Source organism: Cryptomeria japonica, chromosome 1, assembly GCF_030272615.1.
Source record: "Cryptomeria japonica chromosome 1, Sugi_1.0, whole genome shotgun sequence".
NCBI classification, from domain to species: domain Eukaryota; kingdom Viridiplantae; phylum Streptophyta; class Pinopsida; order Cupressales; family Cupressaceae; genus Cryptomeria; species Cryptomeria japonica.
Window position 1 is genome coordinate 388390291 of NC_081405.1, and position 7350 is coordinate 388397640.

Consider the following 7350-nt stretch of genomic DNA (forward strand, 5'->3'; position numbering starts at 1 on the left):
GATCTCAATTTTCTTTGGCCTGCTGCATTGCCTGCCAATTCCAGTTTAAACTTATTTGACTTAGCACCTCTTTTCTTTTTCTCCCCCACTTTGGCTTTGGATTGGAGGTATAGACTCATCTCTAATGATCACCTTTCTTGCACTCCTACTACTGCTGACATGCCCAAATTATCCTCTTCATCCTGGGATCCTGATGTTTCAAAATCATCGTTTGACCCAGATAAATTTCCTCCACTGTCTTCTACACCCTCAAAGGAACTGTCTAGGTTTCTGATTGGAGAAATTTGGATATCCTCATATATTGGTTCCTCCCCTAGGGGGTCTGTGTATCTTCCCATCTTTTCTAATTTGCATGGAGAGTGCACTTGATCCATATCTTTTTCAGTCACCTGATTGAATCGGGCGATGTTGTCCTCCAAAAGATCAACTGTGTTGGTAGGGAGTGTTATCATCCTTTCCTCCTATTGTGTTGTATGATCATTTACCTTGCCAATCTAGGAGGCTGGGATTTTGTTGTCTTTAGGAGGGGCCCTATCTTCCATAGGTAAAGACTTGCTAGCCTCCACTCTTAAATCCTCCCCTGACCTGTCTCCTTCTGAAGCTCCCTTCTCTGAAAAGACATTTGCATCCCTAGTTGCACTGTGGAACTGACCTGCACTAACAATCCCTGGCCCAGTTTCCCTATTAATGTGATCGAAGGAGTGAGCCTCCGCCATAAAAGACTCCTCAATGACTTTCTTTTGAGAGTCAACTATGTCCAACTGAGTTATCTCTGTAGGTTTTCCACTATTTTTTGCAAGTGATTGAATCTCTCAATCTTTTTCATTCCACTGCCATTCTCCATGATAACCTCCTGACATTCTGATAATCTCCTTCTCAAGATGTTGTTGCATTACTTCTTTGCCTTTATTTTCTTTTTGGCAGTAGCCCGGTGGATGAATTTTGTTGGTGCATTTAACACATGATTCCATGTCTTCCTCGAGCAACACTTTTTGTTTCCAAATCCCCATCCCTGTTTTAATTTCTAGGGTATCAGGAAGGTTGTGAACTGTCTGCCAGTTTATGCATAGCCTAGAGATCAAGTTGAAATCAATTGGGTCGATAAGCTCTTCTAACATTACAAATTCCCCCAAACAGTTACCTATTTGTTTCAGCGTCTCTACATCCTTATACTCCTGAGGAAGGCTCGGTAGTTTAATCCAAATGAGGGTTTTTTCAGCGTCTCTACATCTTTAAACCTTTCCCTTCAAGAAAGAAGGGCCCATTTTCTATAATCCAATCTCTATCCTAGGCTATCGGACAGACTACTAAATAATATCCATTACCCAAAGTTTTGAGGTCCATGCCTTCCCCCCAGTTTTTGTCACACCAGTTCCTAAATTTGGAAAAGGCCAGCCATATTCCTCCCCATTTAACAAACAAGGCTTTATCCGTCAAAAAACTGAGTGAATCCTTCCATGCATCAGTTGAAAGCTCAAACATCATTACTCTACTAATTTCAGCATTAGGGTTTACCTCTAGGACCTTTGTTGCTTCTGAGGATAATTTTGGCCGCCAAAACTTCTCCTGCACCGTCTTGAAATCTACTTTGGGGCCGGATCCGAAATCACGATATCCTCAAAAGAGACCTGCCTTTTGTTTCCATGGTGATTTGGGTCTATCTTCTCTCCCTCTATCCCAGTACTTTGTATTCCTCGGAACCTTCCATGACCAAGAGCCTTGTGACAATGTTTGTCGACTTCTCACTTTCCAACCATGACTGTGATTCCTCCAAAATGACCATCGCCACTCTGTGCCACCTCTGTAGTTGAAACCCTCGTGCCTCCGGAAGCCAGAAACCCCACTCCGCTCTGCCATGTGCCTAATTTATTTAATTATGTTCTTCCCTTGTGATTATTTAATTAAATTAATTATAGCCTATGGTGGATTAAATATTATTTCCTAAGTAGACTATAGTTTGTGCATTATTATTTATATAGTGGAATAATAATATACTTGGGATATAAAAAATAAATTAATCCCACTTTTATCTTATATTAAATTTTCATTTTCCTCACCTACCCTATTCTCCCATTGGTGGATTTTGAATGGGTAAATGATTTTGAAAACTATAGGGTAGGGGAAAAACATTCCAAAAAGGAATAATCCTATTGGTTGGAGGATTAGGGTTTCTAGAGACTTTCATGTTTTAATGGAATTCTTGTGACTGTTCACGGGTTCCATTATTTTGGCTTGAATTCTTGGAGGTTTGTTTGGGTTTGGATTTGGTGGGAGTTTGGCTTAGAGTGGAATTGCATAAGCTTGCGGGCTCTACTTTTGCTTCCCAAGTTCTGAAACTTGTTTGCTCCGCGTTTGATTTGTTTGGGAAAAAAGGATTTGGTTTACACATTCTCTTTAGGCTTGTTAGATTTGGAATGGGAAGCCATGGGATTCTAGATTCTTTTTCTTGGTTTATAGTTTTTGAAATAATGCTTCCTATGCATTGTCGTGAATGTTCGCCATGGGGAATGTCTTGCAGATTTTGTATATGTCTTTGTATGCATCATATTAATAGATTTATATTTTTATTAAGGATATTTTATTGGAGTAGATGAGCTCTTATGGAGACTGTGAATTTGGGAAAGAGGGGAGTCTTTGTGAGCCCCCAGTCTAGCTCTGTCGTAGGGAAGACTCATGAAACTTTTTCCCTTCTCAGTTTCACTCATCCTCTTGTGTATGGGTATTATTTGTTATGTGGAATGTCTTTTTAAACTTATTTTAGTCATATATTATCCTTGCTATGTTTTAGATTCAAGGTTGTTGAGTATTGTCTTAGTTTTGACTGTGCAGGAGATGTTCTTTCTCCAAAAGTCTTCATTATGCTTTCAATTGGAGTTGGGTGAATTTTATTATTTTATTTTGTTCACATATTTTTAAATTTCATTTTGTTCTGATTCCAATGAGTATAAGTATGTCATACTTGGCTCATTATGTTTCGAGCAGTTTTGATCCTACACTTTAGCGGTTTTCTGCAAAAATTTACACTCTTTTTTCTATGCAAAAAGAATCACCATATGCCTAAAATAATCACCATATGCACTAAAATATCACCCATATGCGCTAAAAGATAAGTCATATGCGCAACTTCAGAGAATGTATGTACCATTCTGTGTATTTTTAGGGTTTTGTCTAGTTTGAAGTCTGTTTGATGTCAATTGGATTTTTGGCCATACCAGAGGCTTTTTGAGGGCATTTATGATGTTGTCTAATGTTTATTTATGATTTTTGATGTCTTCATATGATTTATTTGTGAGTTTGTATGCATTTTACGCTATTTGAGTTGTTTGCACTTCCTTTCTTGTTGATGGACCGAGAAAGAGATTGAGATTCTTGTGATTTTGCGCTAGCAAGTGAATTGGCCTTGCTGAGACTATTTGATGACTCATTTCAGATTTGTATGGATTTTCTTGTTGAACACAGAGTACCACTAAGAGGGGGGTGAATCAGTGGCTCCTAAAGCTCTTTTCTTTCTTTTTTTAAACCAACTTCAGAATACCAGTTGTTATCTTAAGCACTAAATAGTCAAATCGGTAAAGCAAATGGGGAGACCAAAGAAGACAATCACACAAATACACTCCACAACACCAGATGTATGACGAAAACCCAATATGGGAAAAACCTCGGTCAGAAAATGTTGTTGGAGACTACTTCTCCAATCCAGCCTCGCAAATGAAACATTGAATTACAAATATTTAGGGCACCAACCCAAGGAGCACCAACCCCTATTGATTTAGGGCACCAACCCCTGCACCAAGCTGCAACTTGGTGATGTATATTCAAAATACATTTTTGATACAGTTATGGATTCTTGTTGCAAATGAATTTTGTAACTCTTGATCAAATAACTTACTGTCGATTGACAGTCTTTTCTTCTCCACAGGATCTCACACTACCGGTTGTGAGATCACTCTCTCTGATTCTTGCCCTCTCTTCTCTCTCTCTCACTTATAGTCTCACAACTTACTATGTCACACTTGGATGTTGTATTTCTCTACCACACCTCACCGGTTTGCTTAACTATTGGACCTGCTACAGTTATATTGGTACTCAATCACTATCGGTTAAACCCTCTAACCGGTTTGCTTTCTTACTCACTCTACAACTTTCTTAGAATAAATTCTAAGGCAAATTGATCCTTCTCTGCACTTCATCTTTCTTTACTCTTCTTCTTCTCTTTAAGCATCATCCAATTCTATTTCGAGCTTGTATATTTATAATCATGGATTACTGCCAAGAATGCATTCAAACACTGGCGTGTTAGGTTTTCACTTTCCAGCTCAATCTGAATCCCCTTTGATTCGATCTGCTTTTTAGGGATATGATCTTTATGACAGCGATCAATCACTAGTCGAACTTCGCATTCCAATGTGCATTTTCTAAATCTGGAGGTCTGTACCACACTTTTCTGCTTTTCTCTATCACTCGCCATTAATGGCTTTGTTGTTTCCTTCACCTATCAGTTACAAAGATCAAATATTCTTGCAAGATCAGTGTGATTGCTTTTCCAGCTAGCCTTCCTCGAGCCGCAATCTTCTAGCATCCTCTGTGACTTGCAGGTTCCTCATGAAATCCAACCTACATGTAGATTTGTTACATCGATGCCACTCCACCGACCTGTGCAATACCTTCACCTTGCATCCAGTTGTCATGCTTGTCAACATCCTCCTTTGCTTGGATTCCTATGTCGGTTTGACATACTTTGTCGACCAAGGTTGACTATTGGTTTAGTTTATCTCACAGGTATGACCATCAACCATCTTTTCGGTTCTATTCACCGGTTGTTGTGCCTTCATAACACACAAATAAACTTCATTCTGGTTTATGCCTTACCGATAGATGACCCGAGTCATGTGTACCAATAGCCTTCCTTCTGTCTTCTCACTCTCATGTGTATCACCCTCATACAGGTCACCACTTCTAACTTATCGATGACCTTGCCAAACCAGTTGACATCAATGACAACTTAGTGCCAAATTGCCAACAATCTCCCCCTTTGGCATTGGCGTCAACTTACCACAAGACACTTCATACCGATATATTTCTCCCCCTTTGACTCAATGACAAAGCATATTGTACACTCCCCCTTTCATCCATATCGAGCTCCCCCTTTGACTGCTATGAACTCCCCCTAAACAACATGAATCCTTCCTAAGCAGATGACACAACTCCCAACTTGTGTCGGAGGTACTCAAAGGTGCTCACCGGTAATGGTTTGGTTAAAATGTCTACTACTTGTTCATCAATAGAGACGTAATCCATCCTTACCTCATGTCCTTCAACCTTCTCTCTAAGAAAATGATACTTGATAGCAATGTGCTTTGTTCTGGAATGCATCACAAGATTCTTTGCTATGTTGATTGTACTCGAATTATCACATAGAATGAGAATAGGATTAGTGATATCCACCTGGATGTCCTTGAGGGTCTTCTTCATCTAAAGCACCTAAGAGCAGCATGTAGCAGCAACAATGTATTCTGCTTCAGCAGTTGATAGAGAGACTGAGTCATGTTTCTTTCTATGCCATGAGACCAACCGGTCACCTAGGAAGAATGCACCACCACTTCTGCTCTTTCGATCATCAATGCAACCTGCCCAATCAGAATTAGTGTATGATTCCAAGATGAATTCCCCTTGTTTAGGGTACCATAATCCATAATTGAGTGTCCCTTGTAGGTACCTAAAGATTCTGTTTACAACATTCATATGTGACTGCTTAGGTGCAGCTTGGAATCTGGCCACCATGCATACTGCCTGTACTATATCTGATATAGAAGCGGTTAGATGCAATAGACTGCCTATCATGGATCTATACAAAGTCTAATCCACCATCGGTGAATTATCATTCTTGCTCAATTTATTTTTGATCACCATGGGGGTACTTACCGGTTTACAATCCTCCAGTTGAAATTTCTTCAACATTTCCTTTGCATACTTGATTTGTGAGATGAAGATTCCCCTATCTTGTTGTAACATATGCAAACCAAGGAAGTATGTCAATTCACCAAGCATTGACATCTCAAATTTTGACTGCATCTAATCAAAAAATTCTTTGCAGAGGGTGTCCTTGTTGCCTCCAAAGATAATATCATCTACATACACAACCACAATGATCATGTGGTTCCCATCTTTCTTTATGTACAAATTGTTGTCAGCACTCCCCTTTTTGAATCCCTTCTCCTTCAGGTACTGATCTAAGCTTGAATACCATGCTCTAGGAGCTTGCTTTAGACCATACAGGGCCTTCTTCAACCGACACGCAAATGTTTCATCATCATGTAGCAAAAACCCTTCTGGTTGCTCCATGTACACTTCTTCCAAATTTCCATTTAGGAAGGCAAATTTTACATCCATTTGATATACTTTATCACCCTTGTAGGCAGATAAGGCTAGAAACATTCTAATTGCTTCTAATCTAGCTATCAGTGCAAATGTTTCTTCAAAGTCAATTCCTTCTACCTTAGAGTATCCTTTGCACACTAGTCTAGCTTTATGCCTAACAATTTTACCTTCTTCATTCATCTTATTCCGGTAGACCCATTTTGTGCCAATGATGTTCTTGTCTTCCAGTCTAGGGACTAATTCCCAACTCTTGTTCTTCTCAACTTGTTGCAGTTATTCTTCCGTGCCATCCATCCATTCTTGTCTTTTGCTGGCCTCATTGAATGTTTTAGGTTCAACTTCAGTCATGAGGCAGAAGTTGACTTGTTCATCGTTTCAGGCAAGTCTTCTTCTAGTCTTCACACCATCACTCTTATTTCCCAGAATTTTCTCTTCCGAATGATTCAACTACACATATCGGTTGGGGGTCTTCTTGGATGCTTCTTCTGGTTCAATATTTGTCCGAGCTTCATCACCTTCATCATCGGAATCATCATACTGGTTAATATGTGGTTGGCTTCCTTTGCGCATATCCTCATCAACTTTTACATGCACACTCTCAATGACTCTTCTTAGTCTTTTGTTGTAGCATTTGTAGGCCTTGTTGTTAGATGAGTAACCAAGGAATATTCCTTCATCAATCCTAGAGTCAAAACTTCCTAGACCATCCATATCTCTCTTGGTAAAGCACTTGCTTCCAAATACTTTGAAGTATTTGACTAATGGCTTCTGGTCATACCACAACTCATAAGGTGTCATTTTGTTGTTTGTTCTTAATTGAACCCGGTTCAAATTATATACAGTATTATGAACAGCTTCCTTCCAATATGTGTCTGGCAGACTGGCCTCATTTAACATGGTTCTGGCCATCTCTTTAACTGTCTTGTTCTTTCTTTCTACCACACCATTCTGCTATGGTGTCCTAGGCGCTGA